General features: G+C 43.7%; 1 protein-coding gene across 5 annotated transcripts in view; it reads left to right on the top strand.

Annotated features, from left to right (window-relative positions):
* The first annotated feature begins 3,759 nt into the window (after positions 1 to 3,759).
* WDR7 (WD repeat domain 7) overlaps positions 3,760 to 23,585 on the top strand; it is a 352,131-nt gene continuing 332,305 nt past the window's right edge. For 3 of the 5 annotated variants that reach the window (XM_075932629.1, XM_075932630.1, XM_006116574.4), the window contains exon 1: positions 3,789 to 3,923. The gene's annotated coding sequence lies outside the window, so the exon portion shown is untranslated. Of the gene's footprint in view, positions 3,924 to 23,585 lie in introns of all 5 variants that reach the window. The other 2 variants (XM_006116571.3, XM_014570212.3) reach the window with 2 other exon arrangements.

Genomic DNA, 23,585 nt, shown 5'->3' with positions numbered 1-23,585 from the left:
TGCCCCTTTGAAGTGCTGGAGAGACACTTTAAAGAGGCAGTGCGGTATTAATGCCTGCGATTAACACGTTAATTTTTTTAACGCGTTAATCCTGTCCTGCGTTAATCGCAGGCGTTAACGTAGGTCAATTGACAGCCTTATATTATATGTTTGCTGCTGAAAAAAAATCCAGAATACATAATGTTGTTGTTGTAGTTAAATAAAACAGTTTAAATGTCTGTTTGGTGATGTTCTCTAAATACAGCAAGGCAAGGTATTAATGATTAACCTGTTGAATTGGAGATGAATTGGAATTGCAGGTTCCAATGACTTCATAAATATCTGCTTCAATTACCTTTGGTAAATGAAATAACCAAACATTAATTTTCTGATATAGCTGTTAAACTAATCCAAAAAGTTTTCAAAATAAATCAGTTTAAAAATGTCTATCATGTACTTTCTAAAAATGACACCTACATCTATCTCTGAGTTGTTAAGAATATGTATTAAGAGTATTACAACCAACAAGAATGCACTTTTATGTAGAAAACCATGATTAAATAGAGTCTTCCTGACTAGTTATTTAAATCATGATTTAAATGATTTAAATCAAATTCACCACCCCTATAGGTGATAAAATAACTTTTAAGGTAGCTTTTACAATTTTTATAAATATTTATTCTCATAATATCTCTGTGAAGTAGCAAGTCTCCCCCAGAGAAAAACAGTACCAAGTAACTTCCTGAACTCTATCATCATACTGTACAGTATTTTCCCCTTTTGTTCCACTCATCAGAAGCGGGTTGTGCCTACAAAAGCTCATGATACTACAGGTGGCCCCTGACTTGCGACGCGATAGGTTCCTGGGGAAGCGTTGCAAGTCGGGGGCATTGTAACTCGAACCCTCATTGATGATAGGCACTATGCGCTGTCATAAATGCTGGCCAACGACGTAAGTCGGGAGTTTTCGGCCCCTTCTGCACTTACAAATATGGTCGTAAGTGCCGTCGTAACCTCCGCGTTACTTGCCGTCGTAACATGGAGATTTCCTGTATATACATTTTTGTTTGTCTTTAAGGACCACTCATTTTTATTTTTTTTATTTTTCCCAGAGATCCTTTAACAAACTTTAAGACATATTATTGAAAGATAAACACCACCACCCACAAAGTCATACAGTAAAACTCCAATAGTCCGGCACTCCTGATAGTCCGGCATCAAAATGGCAAGAGCCTAGTGAGTGAGTTTCAGCAAAAAATGAGCCACAAGGTAACAGCGGCAGCAGCTGAACTGAGCAAAAAGGGTAAAAAAGGGTTAAAAAACCGAAAACATTACAGTATACAGGCAGTCCCCGGGTTACGTACAAGATAGGGACTGTAGGTTTGTTCTTAAGTTGAATCTGTATGTAAGTCGGAACTGGCGTCCAGATTCAGCCACTGCTGAAACTGATCAGTTTCAACAGCGGCTGAATCTGGACGCCAGTTCTGACTTACATACAGATTCAACTTAAGAACCCCAGGCATCCCCAAGTCAGCTGCTGCTGAAACTGATCAGCGGCTGATTCCAGGAAGCCCGGGGCAGGGGCTTCCTGTAGTCAGCCACTGGTCAGTTTCAGCAGCGGCTGACCTGGGGACGCCTGGGGCAGAACAGCTGGGGTGCTGCCCGGTTGGTCCAGTAGCGCCCAGAGCGGCGCTACGGGACCAACTGGCAGCGCCCCAGCTGCTGTACCACAGGTGTCCGGAGCAAAGCCACGGAGCACGGGGGCAGCGGGACAGTCCAGATGCGCCGTGGTTTTCCTGCTGCCCGCGTGCTCCGCGGCTTGGCTCTGCTTTGCTCCCCGTCCCCCTGGTCTGCAGACGGGGGGGGGGGGGAGCAAAGCAGAGCCAAGCCGCGGAGCGCGTGGGCAGCGGACAGCCCTGTCCGCTGCCCACGTGTTCCGCCGCTTTGCTTCCTCTCCCTGGTCTGCTGGAGACCAGGGAGAGGAACGGCCCTGTTCGTAACATAAGTCGGATCCGCGTAACTCGGGGACTGCCTGTACTGTATACAGTATGTACAATAAAAAGGGTTAAGAACACTTTATATACAGCAGTGGTCCCCAACCTTTAGAGGCTGCCGGGCGCCAGGGGGCGTGGCCGTTCGCCTGCCGGGCGCCAGGGGGCGGGGACACATGCACGCCCGGGGGCGGATGGCCCCCCCAATAGCCGCGTGCTCGGGAGCGGCCCCCCCCCGCAAGCGCCGTGCTCCCGGGACCGGGCCCCCCCTTGCAAGCACCGGGGGCCAACGCCCCCTCCAAATGCCGCACGCCTGGGGCCGGCGCCCCCTCTTCCCCCAAGCACCGCACGCCCGGGCCGGCGCTCCTAAGCGCCGGGCGCCCAGGGCCAGCACCTCCCTCCCTCCAAGCGCTGCGCGCCCGGGCCGGCGCTCCCCCCAAGCGCCTGCACGCCCGGGCCGGCGCTCCTACTAAGCACCGCACACCCAGGGCGGGCGCCCCCCTCCCGCAAAGTGCTGCGCGCCCGGGGCACGAGCGGCCAATTCGCGGCGCTCCCGGGGCGGCGCTTACCATGCGCCCCGGGCTGGCTCCGGCACACAAATGGCTGGGCGGGCGCACACAAATGGTCCTGCGGGCGCCATGGCGCCCACGGGCACCGTGTTGGGGACCACTAATATACAGTATATACTGTATACAGTATATACATAACCAGCTTATAGTACCTCCTGATACTCCGGCATATCTGATAATCTGGCACCGCCTAGATCCCATAGGTTCCGGATTATCGGAAGTCTACTGTACTTCCCATATAGGTAGAGCCCTGGAAATCCACAGATATCTGCATTAGTGAATGTGGCTACTGTGGCTCTTTTTTGCAGATACAGACATGGATACAAGTTGTGTATCTAGAACTCTGCAAAATTATGGATATCCTCTTTATATCCATAGGTATCTGCATCCAAAGATGTGGTTTTCTGCAGATCATTTTTGCAGATGAAGATACCAATTTGTGTTCACCCTGTGCTCTATGTGTGGGCACTTTGTACTAATTCTCCAGTGTCCAGGGCTTGTCTCAATTTGAAAATATACTGACCCAGCTGTTGCACTTATCAATTATTATGAAATATTCATTAGTTCAGATTCCCAGCCTCAGAGGACCATTGCAATTGTCTACTCCAATCCCTTGCATGACACAGTCAATAGAAATCACTCACTCCAATTTCTTAGATGTTTCAGAAAAGCATTGAATCTTGGTTTAAAAATTGTCAGTGATAGTGACTCCACCTCCACCCTGGGTAAACTGTCCCAATACTTAATCACTCACCATTAAACATTTACACCTTACTGCCAGTCTGAATGTATCTAGCTACAACTTCCAGCCATCAGAGCGGGTCATACAATCCCTTCCCAAGACTGAAGAGCCTATTATCAAATACTTGTTTATTTATGACAGCCACAGGACCCCCCCCCCCTCCAGAGACTGTCAGTCCGGAATAGGCGAGCCTTTTCCTCCGTTAGCACAGCCCACGTGCAGGGCTGCTAGGCTCAATGCGAAAGCAATTGCCACACGGTAGTAAGCGCTCTCCAAAGACCCCGTCATGTGTCCCGCACAAGGCACCTCCCCGAACGGCTCCTTCAGCCACGCGCACCAACCGCCCCCACCGGCACAGCAGGTGCCACTCCCCGCTCTTCCCCTGTCCCGTCCACCCCTGCGGGAGGGGGCACGCTGCTGTGGTCTCCATAGTTACGGCCATTCCTCGCTCTGCCGTCAGTCAGTGCGCCGAGGCTTTGCGACACTTGCTGTAGGAGGCACGGCAGCTGGATGGAGCTTGTCAGCTGATTTACTGCACTCGAGAGTGGGGCAGCGGGGCAGACAGCCCTGGGCAGCCTTATCCCCGCTAGCGGGGGGCGAGGGACGGGCAGCGCGCCGCAGGATCGGGTCCTGCCGCTACAGGTAAGTGCCCTTACGGGGGGGGGGTATCTGGACATGTCCAACGGGGACCCACCCCCATTTCTAAGCAGGAGGCTTTGTCCCCTTCTCCGGGTCCGACCTCTTTCTCTGGGGGACGTGGGCCCCGACTTCGCCTGGCACCTTCTCCGTGCAGCGCGAGTCGCTGTGGGGCCTGGCTCTGCCTAGCACCCCCCTCCCCCGGTCGTCTCTGCCTTGCATTGCCCCTCTGCAGCGCCAGCTTCCTAGTGACTGGGCCATGCCTGGCATCCCTCGGAGAAGGGTGAGAGCCCTGGGGGCTGGGCTTTGCCTGGCAGCCCTGCAGTGCCAGCCTGGTTGGGCCCGGACTCTGCTAGGCTCGCCCCTCCTGCAGTGCGAGCCCGCTTTGGGCCAGGTGTTGCCTGACATCTTTCTTCCTGACCCATGCAGTATGAGCTTCTTTGGGGTCTGGCACTGCCTGGCATCTTTTCCCTCCCTCTTAGGGTTGGGTGCTACCTGGTCTTCCCCATGCAGTGTTGAGCATTTTTGCCTGGGCACTGCCTGACATCCGGGTGAGCCCCTGCAGTGTAAGCTCTGCTGGGGAGGGCATGGGGGCTGTCTGGCACCCCTCTGCAGCTTAGCTGGAGGTCAACTAGGTCATTTCTGGGTGTCTGAGTGGATGGCATACACTCAATTATGTTGGAATTACCCCATTCAGGGAAAGTACAGAGAGGTAGCCATGTTAGTCTGATTTTGATAAAACAAAAAAAGTAGTCATGTAGCACTTTAACAAGATGGTTTATTAGGTGATGAGCTTTTGTGGGGCATCACCTAATAAACCATCTTGTTAGTCTTTAAAGTGCTACATGACTGTTTTTTTTGTTTTGCCCAAAACAAAAAAGTTCAGGATTTAGCTGAGTGAGACACATTGCTGTTACCAGACCTTATTAATTCAGTTGTGTTACAGTAGCAACTTTCACTTCCCAAACAGTTATGTTCCTTTGCTCAATTGGTACTCTTAGAAAATGGGCTCACTAAGAGGTGAGTCTGATGGCATAACATCTGGTGACAATATTTTGGGGGATGGATGCTTTTTGCATATTGGATCATTATATCTGTGGAGCTGTAAGATATGTTAGTGTGGTATCAGGTTTTATTTGAGTTGTGGACATTCTCTGTCACCACAAATATTATAGATAAGGTCCTACCAATTCAGGGTCTATTTTGGTCAATTTCACAGCCAGGTGGTTTTTAAATGTCAATTTCAGGTTTTCAGATGCTGACATTTGAAATTTCAGGGTTTTGTAACTATGGGCGCTCCTGACTCAAAAGGCGGGTAGAGTGGTGGTGGTGATTTTTAAGGCTATTGTAGGTGCATTGTGGGATTGCCACCAGTGTTCCCTCTAAGATTTTTCCACCCATGAGCGGCATGAGTTTTATCTTGTGCACCAGTATTAAGTTCATGTGTGCTTGTTCAGATATGTGCCACTTTGGTATCCAAGTTAATAATAAATTTCTTATAAATCTCTCCCTTTTTCCTTCTGCTGCCATGGCTCCCACCCTCCCAATGCCCTATCTGCTCCCCTGGTGCTTGCAGCTGCCCCCTACTCCTCATCCTCCTCTGCTGTCCTGGCTCCTGCCCTTCTCACTCTCCTCAGCCCTTTGGGGAATCTCCCTCCCCATCCTTCTTGACACCTTGTCAGCCCAAATGGTCAGGGCAGTGTGTACGTGTGTATTACACCCAAGTCTTCAACTGCTGAGACGCAAAGTCTCGCTGCAGTGGGCAGCCTAGGAGGCTGGAGGGCGCCCCGAAAAATAGTTTAACGTCTGTGACTTTACTGCTAGGGCCGGGGTCCCATCGCAGAGGGCAGCCAACAGGCTCTCAGACGCCCCGGTGTGTGTGTGCGCTATACACCCGAGACTTCAACTGCTGGAGGAGGTTGACGGGCGCCCCAAACAGTTTACAGGGAGAGCTTATTACACCTCAGATTTTAGCTGCTAGGATACAGAAATCCCTTTGCAGTGGGCAGCCTGGGGAGGCTGAGAGGTGCCCCAACAGATCTGTCACCTGGGAGTGACACAATCCAAAACGCCCAAGCTCTTCCTATACCTGTCCCTTTTGACCGGCTGAAGTTCTTTTTGTTTTGTGTTCGGTTCGGGTACAGCAGCACGGGTTCAAGTCAGAAGCTTGACACGCACTGGCTTATTTATAGGAGAAAGGAAGAGAAAATAAAATAAACTTGGTTCAGTATATATATATTTATAAGTGAATGAGGGCACCCCACTTATTCCCAAAGTTTATAGCTAAATCACCTTACCAAAGGCAGCTTACAATAGAAATGAAGCAGTTTGCCTTAAGAAACTATAATAAAGTACCTAAACTTATAACAGAGTAACAATTAAAGTGTACACATAAAGAAACACATTGCAGGTACAATTCTCACCCCTGCGTTCCAGACTTGGCGTGGCCAGCGTCTTTCTCTCAATCCCTTGGGAAGAAGTAGAGTGAGATTGGGCATCCCACGGACCTCGGGAGACAATCAATACCTGCCAGCAGGTGTAGGTGATTGGAGCTCAAAGGGGGTGGGCTACTAAACCCCCCTTTATGCCCCGTGAGTCACGTAGGCTTCTTCCTGGTCTCAAGTGGCCAATTAGGAAAAATGGCTTTGAATGCCAAGTTTCCCACGAAGGGTGCAAAGCATAATTCACACCTGGGAAAATGCAGACAATGGGCACCTCTGGTATGTGATGGGCGAAGATTCCTCTCCTGAGACAGTGCAGGCATGTCAATTACTGGTACTAGCCATCAGGGCGACAGGAGGCCTCCCAGTCATCAGCTAGCCCATTTACTGTTTGGTTTTCTGTTTATGGTAGAGTCAGGGATAGGCACCACACCTGCGTTCCCAGGGCATCAAAAGCTGACTGCCTTTCTCTTGCTCTCTGGGGGGGAAAACAAGATGGGGTTCGTGTCTGGCTACACACCACCTGTACCCACCCTTCTCTTCCCCCTGTGCCCACTCCTCCTCTAGCCCCACTCTGATTATCTGTAGCTACCCCTTCCCATCCCATCTCCTAACATCTCCCTCTACCCACCTGCCCTGCCTCTCTCCTCTGTCCTCCAGTGCCCGTCTCTCCCCTCCACATGTCTGCCCTTCTGCTTCACCCCCACAATTCCCTGGCACCTGTACCTTCTCTTACCCCTGCATTTTTCTAGTGCCTCTCCCTTCACTCACTGCCCCCACCCTCTTTGCCCTCTTTCTCCCTGGTGCCCACCCCCTCACCACCCTTGGCCCCAGTTCTCATGCCCCCTGTGCTCTCACACATGACTTACTCCATCCTGACTTCCTCATGCCCACCCCTCCTTTCAACCTCTCTTATCTTGACACCTACTCCTCCCCTCTCTTCTTCCTTCCTATTGCCCCCATTGTCCCTCTTCCAGTTTCACCCTGTCCCCTCTCTTCACCCTCCCCTCCGTTCTCCCCTTGCTCGTTCCCTAACTTTCTACTTTCCTCATGGGAAGTAGTTTGTCGGGATTGGAGCCAGGGCCGCAGTGCTATTTTTAGTACTGTGGTCCAGGCTCCAGCTGCTCCTGAGGTGGGACTGCATGCTGGGACTGGAGCAGAGGCTGCCTGTGGTGCTATCTTTAGTACCACGATACTGGTCCCTGCAGGACTGTGGTACTAAAAATAACATCACGGGTGGCCCCGGCTCCAGCTGGAGTAAAGCAGCAGCCTCACGAGACCTGTTCTAGATGGGGCAGCCTTACCAGAACAGCCTCACCTCATGCACCCCGGCTCTAGGCGGAGTAAAAGGGCAGCTGCCTGCTACCAGAAACCTGCCACCATCACTTGCCTTCCATTCTAGCAGGAAGGTGAGCAGTGAGTGTTGCTGTGCGGCTCTTAAAATGACATGGGTGGACCTAAAATTTTTAGTGCTCAGCTGCGCAGGCATGCAGCTTAGAGGGGAACACTGATTGCCACCCTTCTGCTCTGCTGCTGGCAGGGGCACTGCTTTCAGAGCTGAACAAACAGAGAAGAAAGCTGCTGACCAGCATTGACCTCCAAAGCAGTGTCACTACCACAAGCAGCACAGAAAATGAGGATCACGGAGTATAGGAGGGATGGATTAATATATGTCTGGGTTTCTCCACAGTTTCCTGCCTGCATGGCAGTGCTACTGATGACAGATTTAAGCATACAGTTTCCTGTAGAGATGTCAATGTGTAGAGGATTACACGATAAACCAATGGGCCTAGGCTTATCAATTAATCCTGTCAACTACAATTAATCCTGTCGACACAACCTTCCCTCCCCCCTGATGCCTCCAAGCTCCCTGAGGACAGAGGCTGCTCTGGCATCCCACGGAGCAGCCTCTGTCTGCAGGGGATCTTGGACCCCCCAGAGTCAGGGGCTGCTGCTGCAGAGAAGCCTGTCTGTGGAGAGCTCAGACCCCTTATGGATGGGGCAGCAGGCAAAGCCACTCTGTGTGGGGAGCTCCCTCGTGGACCAGTTCTTGCCTGCCACCTCATGCTGCTGCCTCTGATAGAGAGGCAGCAGCACAGGGTGGCGGGGAGCTCCCTGAGAGTGGGGCTGGAGCTCGCTGGCTGCTGGCCCACCCTTGGGTACTATCAAATAGTTGTATAACTGCTAAAATTTGATATGGTTACACGACTATTTAATTACTGTCTAACATCCCTTATCTACTGGAGATGGGTCTGATCCAGCCCAGGACACCTCCTATAGGGGTGTTTCCATCCCAGGGTAGAACTAGTAGCTGGAGCCCTGTGCAGGGTAGGAGTCCCTGGCTGGATGGGAGATCAGAAGTCATGGCCCATGATGTGTTTTTTCACTGCTATGAATTTTGTAGGGCCCTAATTACAGAATCAGTTAATAGGAATATGGTGGCACCTTTTGCTCTTCTAAAGCAAATCCCCTGTTACAGGGAAGGTTTTAGGAATTAGTAACTTTTGATAGTGATTTGATGCCAGTCAAGAGCTCATTCCTTTTATCCAGATTTCAGGATTTCTTAGCCATTGTTTCCCTCTATTTACCATTGTTGTGAAAGCAGATACCTGCAACCACACAGTGCTTTGTGCACTTAAATGAGACCTCATGTAGGTACAGATGTCAGCCAACTTAGAACTCATTGAAGGATCGAGGTCTGTTGTATCTTTTAGAATTTTTTCTTCATAAGAGGAATTTTCTTGTGTGTTAGGACAGGACAGGAACATAAAAGAGAAGGTGACAGCAAACGATGGTGACTTATTTATAGATTAGGAACTAATCCTGTGAAGATTTATTCATATGCTTAATTTGTGCAGGTGAATAGCCCAACTGAAGAAAACAAGACTCCTGCAGTTTATTAAGTTGAGCACTTGTAGAAGTCTTTGCAAGATCAGAACCTTGGAGTATAGATCTTGCTATAGCAGCACTACCTCTGACCATGTTAAAGATTTAATGAAATCCTTAAAATGAGTTATAGTAGCACTTTTTGGTCAATGAACATTATGATCTTGCTTTAGAAATTGTTGATAGCTTTAAATGTTACTCCTGAATAGAGGGAGCCTCCACTTCTTCTTCCTACAAGTTTCAGGATGGAAAGCCAAATGGTGATGATTGTCATCTTTATGTTTTCGTAATATAGTCATGTATGTTTGGTGTTCTTGAAAGTTCACTATAAAATTAGTATCTTTAAAAATAACTTGGGATAAGGGAACCTTGTATGAGTTATACGAGAAAAGTCATCATAACATGATCCCTATTATTTAATGTAATATTTTTCATAATAGACAAGATAATCTTAGGAAATAGCAAATAATTTAAAATAGCTTGACTGCAGAAGGCTTTCTGAGAAAACATGCAAGTAAGGTTTTTAAAGTTATCAAGGAAAAACCCTTCATTACAGAAATGAGAAGCTTTTAAACATTGGCTAAAATTAATCCTATGGATATAATTTTATAAAATGAGAAACCAAAAGTAATTTATCATTTCATGTTAGCAGCAATCATAGAAGGTATTTTCAGCCTTAATCCATTGTTTGTGTTATTAAAAATGATAGTAGTCTGCATATATATAACTTTAATTCTAATCACTCTGCTGGGGTGAGTAATATAACCATTTTTAGCCTTTTCATTATCATTGGTATCATGATTAAAACTTAGGGTGTAGATCTTGTATCTGGACTGGTAATATTTTTATGAATATTTTACAGACCATTTGAAGTAATATTTTTAGAAAGTTTGATTATCATTGATTTTGTATGTGTTTGGCAATAGTGTTTAGAGAATTAATATCTTTATTTGTAGTACAGTATAGGTTGAACTTCTGTAAACTGGGATTCTGGTCTGGCAGAAGGACTGTGGGTGTTGCCGAACCAGAGAGTTCCAGTGGAGGGCTGGCAGTTGGGTGCGCTGCAGAGGGGTTGCCAGGCGTGCCAGAGCAGGGCTGCCTAATGGGACTGGGAGCCCAGAGAGTTGGGCTGCCGAGGTTAGCCGGGGATGGGAGGAGGCAGGAACCTAACCTGTAGGGCAGTGGGACTAGTGGTGGGGGAACCAGCCGGGAAGTCAGTGCCAGTCCAGGACTAGAAGGATCAATAGCAGGAGGACCAGATATAACTTCCCCTGGTCTGGCAAAATCCCACATCCAGGACCAGTCAGGTCCTGAGGGTACCAGACCAGGGAGTTCCAGCCTGTAGTTTCTAAGATCTAGTTAAGACCCATTGTACCAGAGCTGTATGAACGAGAAACAAGAAAACAGTTCCCGTCCTCGAGAACTCACGCCATATGTGATAAGATGCAACAGGTAGCTAAGACAGACAAATGATCCAAGCAGGGTGGCACTGGAGAAATGATAAAATGAAAGAAGAGTAAAGCAAGCACATGTTGCCCATAGAACAGTAATTTTAGCTCACTATTTGTCTAGCTGCTGTTGCTAGATAGGCTCAGCTGCAAAAAATCTAAATGATGTATATAGATAGCTAAGAGAACTTCAAACCTTGGCCCTCTGAACTACTTGCAAATGCATTTAGTTCCAAGATTAAGACAAAATTTATCATTGAAATGAGTAAAGTCAGTTAAATGTTCATGCATCTTGTATAGTTCATTTAAAAAAAATGAGGCTGGATCCTACAAAAACTTCTTAATTTGTGTGTTCAACAGGACTACTTGAACATAAAATAAATGTGTTTAAGTCTGATGAAGAGGATCTTTAAATTGATGACACTGGGAATAGAATAGTTTCCTCCCCAGTATGAGGGTAATTCACTTGCATTTTGCTATGATTTTATTAGTGTTCTACAAATATTGCAGGCTTTTTTGAAATCATTAGTGACTCAATGAATGTACATCACATTAAGAGTTTATACTTTCCCTTTGCTGTGTATTTGAGTGTGTAGTCTCAGGTATACTAAATTACCCCTAAAATTAATTTTCTAGGCCAATGTAATTTGGTCAGCCTGATGAGACTGACAGTTGTATTGCAATCATTGTATAAATAACTAGCAGATGTACCCAGTGTTGCTGGGGTCTGTTACTGGAGGAATTTCTTTATTAAAAAAAAAAAACCCACGAAAAATATACATGTGGTATTTCAATGATTGCATTTTTCGAAAATGAAGGCTGGAGTGAGTTTGGGGGTGAAGAGAGACAGAGGGTAGGATGGCTTAGGGCCAAGGGTAGGAAGGTGTGGGGGGACTCAGGGCAGGGGTCTCAAGATAGGGGGCTGGGAAGTGGTAGCAGGGATTACTGGGGCCATCCATGGCCACAAGGGTGGTGTTGCTCTGGTGGCAACTCCTCCCAAGGAGGCCGAGGTAGCGCTTCCCTGCAGGCGGCCTCCCTCCCCCCTCTCCAGTTTTGCTCTCCTGTGGCCTGCAGGCTGTTTGGAGCGGGATCAGGGTCCCAAGGCTGCAACCTTTTCCAGCTGTCTCCCTCCCCCTATGGCCTGCATGCTTGTGTGTGTGTGTGTGTGTGGGGGTGGGGGGTGATGCCCCCTCCAACTGTCCCCCTGCAGCCTGCAGGCTACGTATTGGAACAAGGCTCTTGGGGATACCCCTTCCAGCAGTGAACCCCCCTGTGGCTTGCAGACTGTCTGCAGGGGCAAGGTTCCGGAGGCTGCCCCCAGCCTCCAATGGTTCCTCTACCTGTGGGCTGTAGGCTGTTTTGAGAGGGACTATGCTCTGTGGTCTTACCCTTCTCCAGCTGCCCCCCCTCCTGGCCTGCAGGCTTTTGGGGGTGGGGCAAGGTTTTGGGGGCTGTCCTCTCCTCCATCCACCCCCCATGGCCTGCAGGCTCTCCATGGGTGCGGAGGATGGGGAAGGAGGAGCAGGTTCTAGGTTTGGGGCAGGGAGCCTACTTACCTGATCTGGAGATAGACAAGATGGCAGAGCTCCAGCTCTGCTGGCCACTCTTTTGGTGCTGCAGCTGCTCCCAGTGGCCACTCTCAGTATCACGTCCTTCCTATCTCTGCCCCCTCTCTTTCTATGTTATGGGAATTAGTCCCTTTCCCGGCACTTCTCGTTTTCAGGCACAACCACACACTGACCTTGATTCAAGTTAGGGTAAGAGGAAGCTACATACCAAATTTGGTGGTCCTAGCTTTTACGGTTTAGGAGAAATTCTAGAATAAATTGACAAAGAGATGCACAGTCAGACACACTCCTAAATAAATATATAGATCAGGCATGATTCCTGGATTCAAACTATTTACTCAGTTTATATGAGCCCCTACACAGCCTACCAACTTGATCCAAGTTCAAAATAGTGACTTGGACTCGATTCTGCAAGCATGTACTTAACCTTACTACCCCAACCAGTCCCATTGATGTCAGTAGACCTACTCATGGTTAAACATTTGTGCGAGTTAGCAGGTTTGGGATCCTGGAGATGCAAGTCCTAGTATTCTGTTGTTAGTCATCTTGATAGCTGCTTTAATTTTTTTTATCATCAGATGTCCAGAACTGAGCATCATAAAATTAATAAATGTACAGTTTAACTCACCAACTGCTAACTCTTCTATTAAGTTCCTCTCCTTTCTTTCTTTCTGAATGTGAGGATGGGTGGGGATGTAAGTTGCATTAAAACTTGTCATCCTGAATATCTTTTTGCTAGTTCTGCTTGCTGACTTCCAACATATAACTAATATCTTGCTGTGCCAGCACAAAAAGAAATTCACTTCTTGATTGTACTATAATGTTGTCAAGATATGGATTTTTAGTTGGAATTAATTGAATTCTTGGAATTGAGGATTCTTCCTTTTTTTTGTTCCTTAAATTTGCTGGAATTTGGGGAAAAAAAAACCACCTGCCTAAAAATTTGTATTCTTGCAATACTTTCTTCACTTTTTTTTGTCTGTGAATATGTACATCTTAAAACAGTATTAAAATCATATAACTGCTATTTGTGTTTCATACACGGAATGGATAAAGTACAAGAGAACAATTGTCATTTCCTATTCTGGTTCTACTTCTGTCAATCAAGATGATAGTAGTAGTCTCTGATACCTGTCAAACTAAAGATCTGTCTTCAACATTGTTTTATTGTACTTAATATAATACAATGCGTGCACTCTAAAATGGTATTTATTGCTGAGATTCAAAGATATTTCCAACATTGACACTATCTTAATTCAGTGAACTAATCTAAACCAAATTAATGCCACTTTAATTCTGAATTAAGCTAAACCAAAAATCCAATGAATAAGGCAAACTGAAGTTAAGCTACCTGAGTTCTGAATAAGCGTGTCCACTCAGGGGTTTTATTCTGTTTAAATAATGTACTTTAAAATCAAGTCCTTCGTTAATTTAGAATAATTTTCCTGAGCATCATGCAAACAAACCTTTAGGCTGGAATAGATACAGCTCACTTTTAGGCATTCAGCTTTAATGCCACATTACAAGTCCTCCAAAAATTGCTAGTCTTCCTGGGAAAAAGTACAGACAACTAAAACATGATATTGTATTATGTAATTATTCATTTCCCTTCTGCTTTTTGATCATGTGCTAGTAGATATGCTTGTCTACTACTGTAGCCTGCTGTCATTGATGTAAAAATATTGATTGCTTACTGACATTAAATTAGGGGTTTTTTTAAACGAGATATATTTGGTATTCAGTAATGATAGAGAAGCTGTGTTCATTGCAGTCCAGCTCAATCATCTGTTAATATGAGCCTGTGGTCTTTCCTGAAAATGAAGTTTTTAATGAAGGCATTGAGATCCCATAATAAAATACTAGAAGAGAACAGGTAGTTATTGTGAATAATCTGTTCCTTTTTTAAAGGACTTAATCTTAAATTATTTTGTGCAGGGTTTGCAGTATTGTGTTTAAGTACAAAATTGTGAAATGTTTATACTTTTCCAGTAAAAGCTTAAAAATATACAATTTTTATTTTACTGTTTATGCTTATATTTTTCAGTTTGTTTTCTACATTTTGTAGGCTATTTCCTTTGTAATTTGACTTGATTAGGTGGGGAGTTTGAATATGAGATTGTTAGTCTCAAGTTTCAGAAAAAATATTTACAAACTCAAAGTATTAGTACAATGTCCTTAGTTAATATGTAGCACAGCACAGTTATGTTTAATAAATTAGTTTGCTTAAATAATTTAACTTTGATTTATGTGGGAAAATTGACATGTAAAAGAAATATAGCTTGTGTTTCTATAGAGAAACATCTGCATTAACTTGACAATATTGGCATTTGCATCTGGAAAGTGATGTAAAATTGAGTTATTACAAATTAAGAATGTCTTACTGTTAGTTTCTTGGCGTGTGTACAAAGGATTTTCCATAGTGCTTGAGATTTTTACTAGCTTTGGAGATCATCATAATCTATGTATTTTTGTGATGGATTGCTATTTTGTCCTTTTTATTCAAAACTTTAAACTGCTAGATTACATTTCCAGTGAGGTATCACATATTGTGATTAACAAATAGGGATGCTGGGTAACTGTACATTAACAGTTTTATTGAGACTGTTTTTATTTATCATAGAGATGAAAAACATGGCACATTATGCTTGTATGTATGAAAGAGTGCAAAGGTAATATATTGGCTCCAGAATGAACTCTAGTTCATCTTTCCACACCCTTTATATAAGTACTGTGCCCATAGGAGTAAATTTTTGTTAGGCAGACAAGGAAGAGCACTGTGGGAAACTGATGTTCTAGTCATATTGTAGGACTGGAGTAAGTCCTAAGCTAACTTTTTCTCTTCTGTTAGTGATAAATTCTAATTCAAACACTAAGCCTTGAAAAAACCTTGCTATCTGCAATTCTTTTAAGTCCCATTAGTTTCCACTAGTTTACAAGTATTCTGTGATCAGGATTATGATTTATTCGGTATTGTAGCCATTTTGGTCCCAGGATATCAGCAAGACCGGGTGGGTGAGGTAATATTTTATTAGACTATGGCAGTTTTTATAAGATTGGTGTTGGTGCACAAATGTACCACATTTGCTTTAGATAAAGCTATGGTGATTTTTTTTGTACGTTGCTTTGAAAATCTATTTTATTAACAAAATAAGTTTTGCAAATGTTTTAACTAAAGTATTTATGAAATATCACAACTTTTTGACAATGTGTTTTGATTAGATGGTAACCATACATATTTTTTACATTTTTCTTACATGTGTTATAGTTCAAGGTATTGGGAACAGTCAGGAAAGGAACAATTGATCCTGGCATTGCATAATAGTCAACAATACGTTTTCAGGCATGTTGTTACAGAAATTCATTCTTAGTGTTGTTAACTGACCTGAAACTATTGAGAGATTTTTTTCCACAGAATGACATAATGCCATTTTCTTAAAATATCATATTAAAACCTGCAGGATTGCTTTCAATAGTCACCAGAAGATTGAAACTGATTCCTGAAGACTCCAGTCCAATCCTGGAGGGTGACAACCGTAATTCTGATGTAATTTGATCAGTATTGTAGACAGCACTATCTACCTAGATTCTGCACTACTCGTGTTTTCTAAATCACAGTCCTTTATAAATGTAGTCTAATAAAACACGCAGGCTGCCATAGATTGATCTTCCACAGTAAGTGACTGCTCATGTTACACTCTTGAATGGGGCTTTGTTGAAAAAAATTAGTATCGCTGGTGCTTTACAGATATTTGATGCTTGGTAGCTATGATGTGTTCTTCAGTAATTTTCCAGAACCATTGCTATTCTCACTAACTATTTTCTGTGTTTCTGTAAAAAAATTCTATACTTAGCATATTATTAAAAATATGCTACATTATGTTGGGCCCCTCTGGTGCATGCATTGTTATTTATGATGTTAAATAACAGTACACAGCACTTTGCAAAACACACATGAAGTTTCCTTCCTCACACACAGTAATTTCAATTTATGTGGAGTGGCATTGGTAAGTCAAGAGATGTTGCAGTGTTGTAAGTTTAATGTAGGAATGCTGAAGAAAACACGTGTTTTGACGAAGAAAGGTTTCTTAACACATTAAAGTTGCAAATTTTGGTTTAAAGGGAACAATTAAGAGAAACATTAAATCTCAAGTAATATGCTTGCAGATGGTATTAAGGATGAAGTCCTCTATGTACTAGTTTCTCTATTTAAGCAAATGGTGTTTTTTTTGTTTTAATTTTTTGTCCTTTTTAGACACCAAGTAGAAAATAGGTGTGTTTGTTTTTACCTTAATTTGCAGAATGCCTTTCAAGTTCTATTTTACAGTATTTGTGTTGGACTTGTTGGGAACAACAAGACTTTGTCCAAGAAGGGGACAGTTACATTGCTGAGAGCAGCGATGGCGGCCAAAGTCCCAGGCCCTTGAAATCTTCTCCAGAGCTCTGGGTGGCTTTTAGGAATGCCTAGAGAGGCAGAGGTGCCACGCCACATGCTCTGGGAGGCACTGAGGGCCTTGGGGAGAGGACATGTGGTGGTCCAGGTTGTTTGGAGGGCTGGCTGCCTCTGGCTCCACCCCTTCCACGGGGCGTGGAGCCTCCTCTCCTCATACTTTCTGCTCCCCCATGTCCACCGGTAGGAATAGTACAAGATTACCTTAGTTAGATTCTGTCTGAATTTGACTATACATCCACTTTACTCAGACTGCTTTTCTGGGGTTTAGCCTACACTTGCAACTTACAATCGTATAATTACGTTGCTCAAAGTGTCACCCCCAGTAATATTGACATAACTCCTGCTCTGCTTTTACACTTCTCTGAATAGTTTAGCAACTAAAAGGAGATTAAATGGATCTTTCTGTGGATTCTTTATGAACTGGACTGGCACTTTTTAAAATGGTGTAAGTTTCAACGTTTTTATCTCTCTCTCTCTCTCAAATTTTTTTCCTGTCACATGACAGAATGACATCATTAGGCCCTCTGGCCATGAAAGCAACCTGAAAGAGGGGGGTTGGCGAGCGTAGCAAGCAGTGGGCAGCACTGTGAAATACCTTAGTAATGGCTTTTATGATGTAATTTAAGATAAGCAAGTTAGTTGGACAGTGAAAGAAAATCTTGTGTATATAGTTTACTTTTACTCTGTCCAGATTTCCTCATGCGTGATTGGCATAAACATGTTCCATGCCAAAGGGGAGAGATGTAGTTTAGATAGCATAGAACTGATGTAAACAGAAGTTGTTGAAATCAAATTGACAAGCTCTGCATAAGCAGGCTTTGACTATGACTAATTCACATATTGTATACACAGTAGTTATAAAGTTGTTTTAAAAAGTTTATCCATCATTTAAGTAATGTGTTTGAGTAATAAGGAAAAAATATTTTTGTAAGCACAAAGGTAATCTTGTTGTTTTTAATTATTACAATTTGAATATCAGATTATTTTCCTACCTTCTAAAACTATGGGGGTATGTCTACACTACCTCGCTAGTTCAAACTAGCGGGGTAATGTAGGCATACCGCACTTGCAAATGAAGCCCGGGATTTGAATTTTCCGGGCTTCATTTGCATAAGTGGGGAGCCGCCATTTTTAAAACCCCGCTGGTTCGAACCCCGTGCAGCGCGGCTACACGGGGCACGAACTAGGTAGTTTGAATGAGGCTTCCTAGTTCGAACTACCGTTACTCCTCGTGAAATGAGGAGTAACGGTAGTTCGAACTAGGAAGCCTAATTCGAACTACCTAGTTCGTGCCCCGTGTAGCCGCGCTGCACGGGGTTCGAACCAGCGGGGTTTTAAAAATGGCGGCTCCCCGCTTATGCAAATGAAGCCCGGGAAATTCAAATCCCGGGCTTCATTTGCAAGTGCGGTATGCCTACATTACCCTCCTAGTTTGAACTAGGAGGGTAGTGTAGACATACCCTGGGAGTGTAGGAGAAAAGGAGAGAAGTGACAGTGCACTTCAATTGATCAGAAGTGATGAGACTGTCAGAAAAAAACTTCTCTGAAAAATGACTGAGTCATTTGAAAACTCAAAATGCAATTTTGCATGCAACATTGATTTGGTTGCAAAGTTGGCTGTTAAAAAATGCTTTTTTAACTTTTTAAAAATCAACCGGAGATCTTTGTTTAGGCTACCTGGTAATGGTTGCTAATAATTAATTGTCATGTTATTGGGTTTGTTTGTTTTTTGCTTATGTTTCAGTACCATTTATCAACAAAATTTTTATTAAATTCTACTCTCAGTTGCATGTGTGCAACATGTCTCTCTTCACTGAGAGCAGAGTTTGGGTCTGGAATCATAACTTGGTTAGCAATTGTGTTAAAGATGCGTAAGTCAAAATTCAGTCTTAATCGCCTTAGACTCCAATAGCGATGTTAGATCAGCATGGATGTCAGGAATAAAAAGCAAGAAAAAATTTGTGGGAAAAATAAGGTCTGCAATTCTGGCTCTGATTATAAAGAACAGCAGTTCTGTTGAATAAGAAAGTGCTGAGGTTTTTTTACCTACCTGTTTTCCAGAATACACACATTTTATTACAATTATTACATATTTGCTGCCTTTTTATATGAAAAAAATTTGTAATAGTGTTCCAAGTTAGTCCTAAAATTACTCCCTTTCTTTAAAAATACTGTCGTCTCAGAGGAGAGGTCATGAAGCTATATAGTATGTGTTATGGCAACATGTTAGAAAATTTAGAAAAGCACTGATTACATAATAAGTTGCTGCCTGTCCAGGCACAAGTACATCATATGCTGCTGTTGGTAGTTCTGAGATCCAGGGTGCATTTACATTATCAACATTCTTCAGAAATAGTGGAAGGTATAATGTAGACAGGCACACAGCTTTTGGGTGAGATGAAAGAGGGCTGATCTATGCTATAGTTAGGTCAACATAAGGCAGCTTACATTGACCCAATTCTTTCCCAATTCACTCCAGCTTTGTCCCACTGATGTAACTGCTCTACTATACCAACATAACTCTAATCTTCACGACATGTGTAGGGCTTATGACAGGTGTAGGGCTTATGTCGTTGTAGGTAAGGTGATTCAGTGTCTATGTAGAAAAGAACATAAGAACGGTCATACTGGGTCAGACCAAAGGTCTGTCTAGCCCAGTATCTTGTCTTGCAACAGTGGCCAGTGCCAGATGTCTCAGAGGGAGTGAAAAGAACAGGTAATCATCACATCATCCTTCTCCTGTCATCCATTTCCAGCCTCTGACAAGCTGAGGCTAGGGATACCATTTCTACCCATCCTGGCTAATATTAGCCATCGAAGGACCTAACCTCCATGAATTGATCTAGTTCTTTCTTGAACCCTGTTAAAGTCTATGTCTTCACAGCCTCATCTGTCAAGGAATTATACAGGTTGGCAGTGCACTGCATGAAGAAAAACTTCCTTTTGTTTGTTTTAAACCTGCTACCTATTAATTTCATATGGTGACCCCTAGTTATTTTTTTATGGAAACAAGTAAATAATTTTTCCTTATTCACTTTTTCTACAACAGTCATGATTTTATAGACCTCTATCGTATCCCCCTTAGTCTCCTCTTTTCCAAGCTGAAAAGTCCCAGTCTCTTTAATCTCTCTCCATGTGGCAGCTGTTCCAAACCCTAGTTATTTTTGTTGCCCTTTTCTGAACCTTTTCCAATGCCAATATCTTTTTTTTTTTTTTGAGGTGACGCTGCCACATCTGTACATAGTATTAAAGGTGTGGATGTACCAGGATTTTATATAGAGGCCATAAGATATTCTCTGTCTTATTCTCTATCTCATTTTTAATGATTCCTAACATTCTGTTTGCTTTTTTGACTGCCATTGCACATTGAGTCTATGTTTTCAGAGAACTATCCACAGTGACTCCAAGATCTCTCACTTGAGTAGTTATAGCTAAATTAGTCCCCATCATATTGTATGTATAGTTGGGATGATTTTTTTGCAATGGGCATTACTTTACATTTATCAAGATTAAATTTCATTTACCATTTTGCAAAAGCGACGAGGAGTCCTGTGGCACCTTATAGACTAACTGAAGTGTAGGAGCATAAGCTTTCGTGGGCAAAGACCCACTTCGTCAGATACTTCAGTTAGTCTATAAGGTGCCACAGGACTCCTCGTCGCTTTTGCAGATTCAGACTAACACGGCTACCCCTCTGATATTTACCATTTTGTTGCCCAGTCACTTAGTTTGGTGAGATCTTTTTGAAGCTCTTCACAATCTGCTTTGGTCTTAAATATCTTGAGCAGTTTAGTATCATCTGCAAATTTTGCCACCTCACTGTTTACCCCTTTCTTCAGATAATTTATTAGTAGGTTGATTGGAATTGGTTGACCCTTGAGGGACACCACCAGTTATTTCTCTCCATTCTGAAAACTGACCATTTATTTCCCTTTGTTTTCTGTCTTTTAACCAGTTATTAAGCCATGGAAGGACCTTCCCTCTTATCCCATGACAACTTTACTTAAGAGCCTTTGGTGAGGGAACTTGTCAAAGGCTTTGTGGAAATCTAAGTATACTATAGCCACTAGATCCCCCTTGTCCACATGTTTGTTGACCCCCCTCAAAAAACTCTAGTAGATTAGTAAGGCACGATTTCCCTTTACAGAAACCATGTTGATTTTTTTTCCTCCAACAAATTATGTTCATCTATGGGTCTGACAATTTTATTCTTTACTATAGTTTCAACTAATTTGCCTGTTACTGACATTAGGCTTACTGGTCTATAATTGCCAGGATCACCTCTAGAGCCCTCTTTAAAAATATTGGTGTCATATCATCTATCTTAAAGTCATTAGGTACAGAAGCTGATTCAAAGGATACGATACAAACCACAAATAATAGTTCTGCATGCTCACATTTGAGTTCTTTCAAAACTCTTGGGTGAATGCCATCTGGTCATAGTGACTTGTTACTTTCAGTTCATCAGTTTGCTCCAAAACCATCTCTAATGACTCCTCAGTCTGGGACAATTCCTCAGACCTGTCACCCAAAAAGAATGGTTCAGGTTTGGGAATCTTCCCTAACATCCTCAGTTGTGAAGACCAAAGAATTCATTTAGTTTCTTTACAATGACTTTATCATTGAGTGCTCCTTTAGCATTGTATATTACTTGTTTAGCAGGTTTCAAGCTTCTGATGTACTTAATAAACATTTTACTATTTTTTTTTGAGTTTTTGGCTCTTCAACTCCTTTTTGGCTTTTCTTATTTATATTTTTACACTTAATTTAACAGAGTTTATGCTCCTTTCTCTTTTCTTTACTAGGATTTAACTTCCACTTTTTAAACAATGCCTTTTTCTCTCTCACTGCTTCTTTTACTTGGTTGTTAAGACATGGTGGCACTTTTTCCCCCCATCTTACTGTGTTTTTTAAATTGGGGTATACATTTAAATTGGTGGCATGTACATCTATTATGGTGTCTTTGAAAAGTTTCCATGCAGCGTGCAGGGATTTTACTTTTGTTACTGTACCTTTTAATTTCTGTTTAACCTCCTTTTTATGTAGTTTCTCTTTCTGAAATTAAATGCCACAGTGTTGGGCTGCCGAGGTGTTTTTCCCATTACAGGGATGATACATTTCGTTACATTATGGTCACTATTTCAAAGCGGCCCAGTTATATTTACCTCGTGGACCAGATCTTGAGCTCCACTTAGGACTAAATTAAGAATTGCCTTTCCCTTTGTGGGTTCCAGAACCAGCTGCTTCAAGAAGCAGATATTTTATCTCTGCATCCCGTCCTGAGGTGACATGCACCCAGTCAGTATGAGGGCAGTTGAAATTCCCCACTATTATTGAGTCTCTAGTGGTCAGGTAGTCGATAATATACCCCTACTGATATATTCTTCTTCTTAGAGCATGGAATTACTATCCATAGAGATTCTATGGAACATTTTTACTTAATTTGATTCTACATTTTCTTTCAGGCATAGTGCCACTCACCCACCAGCACGACCTGTTCTGTCCTTCTGCTTACTTAGATTTGCTGTTCTGTGTCTTGCCAATTTCAGGGCAGAAACGGTGAACAAGAAAGCCAGGCAGCTAGAACACAGCTGCCCCTCTGCTCCTCTGTGGAGCTGGGTAGCCTGACCGCTCTGAGGTGGGAGGGAATGAACTCTGCTCCAGGCTGAGAGCTGGAGCAAGAAATCTGGGTGACTGAACCCCACTTCCAGTCTGGAGCCAAAGCAAGGGGTCTGGGTGGCTCACATCACCAACCCAAGGAGAGTAGCGTGTATACATGAACCACTGCATAATTGTGGTCACTGTAAGTTAACTTAACATAGCTGGCTTATGTTTTTAGTATAGACATACGTACCCATAGTAATAGATAGCCTGCTCTGTCTCCTTTGTAGCTTATGCAGTTGTTTAAACCAGCAGAGCTGCACAGGACTATTTCTGTTTCCATTTATTTAAAAACATCCTTTTCTGGGGAGGGCTATTCTGTTCTTTTAATTTGCTAGGCTCCCTTTTGTGTGTGCTAACCAGATATAAAATAAACCTAATCTGTTTAGGGCTAAATTGAAAACAATATTTTGGCTTTGAAAAGAAACTTTGAATTGCTTAAAAGGTTAGCTCTGTTGCACAGGGAATGATTTGTATCTGCTAGAAGGAAGGAAACCTCAGAAGGTTTTGTGTTTAAACCAAAAGTGAAGTTCACTGAACGTTCATTCCCAATCTGTTCAAAGTTTAAATACAAGAACGGGTAAAAAAGTAGATAAGACAATTTATTAATCCTGTTTTGAAGTCTACTGACTCTCTCCTACTCATCCCAGTGAAATACATAATACACTCATTGATCCCAGTGAAATACATAATACACTCATTGATCCCAGTGAAATAGTTATAGATGCACCTCTATAAACTGGAAACTCTGGTCCAGCAACATCCGGCATGTTCCAGGATAAGAGTCCCGGCATGCTGCAGGGACAGATTGGGGCCTGGAGTCTTGATGCGATACAGTGTGTGGGGGGCAGGCGGGAGGGCGACATGCAGCCCAGCTAGGCTATGGGGGTAGGGAAAGGGTGAGAGCTGGTAAGCTCAGATGAGCTACTGGGAGGGGATGGCTGGGAGCCACTGTGCGGCTTAGCTGGGCTCAGGGAGGTGGGGAGAGGAAGCTTGGTGCAGAGGGCTAGGGCAGGGGATGGGGTTGACAGAAGAGGGACCAGAAATTATATTCCCCGATCTGGCAAAATCTCTCATCCGGGACTAGTCAGGTCTCGAGAGTGCTGAACCAGGGAGGTCCAAGCTGTACTTTTAGACCTATTCAAACATCTGCATTTTGGCTGGAGATTCTCTTTCCCCTTCGCTTTCCAAACTCTGAATCTGGGGTTTCGCGC

Source organism: Pelodiscus sinensis, chromosome 6 (assembly GCF_049634645.1).
Source record: "Pelodiscus sinensis isolate JC-2024 chromosome 6, ASM4963464v1, whole genome shotgun sequence".
In the NCBI taxonomy this organism is placed as follows: domain Eukaryota; kingdom Metazoa; phylum Chordata; order Testudines; family Trionychidae; genus Pelodiscus; species Pelodiscus sinensis.
Note: the sequence above shows the minus strand (reverse complement) of the source record. Positions and strands in the feature narration are given on the sequence as shown.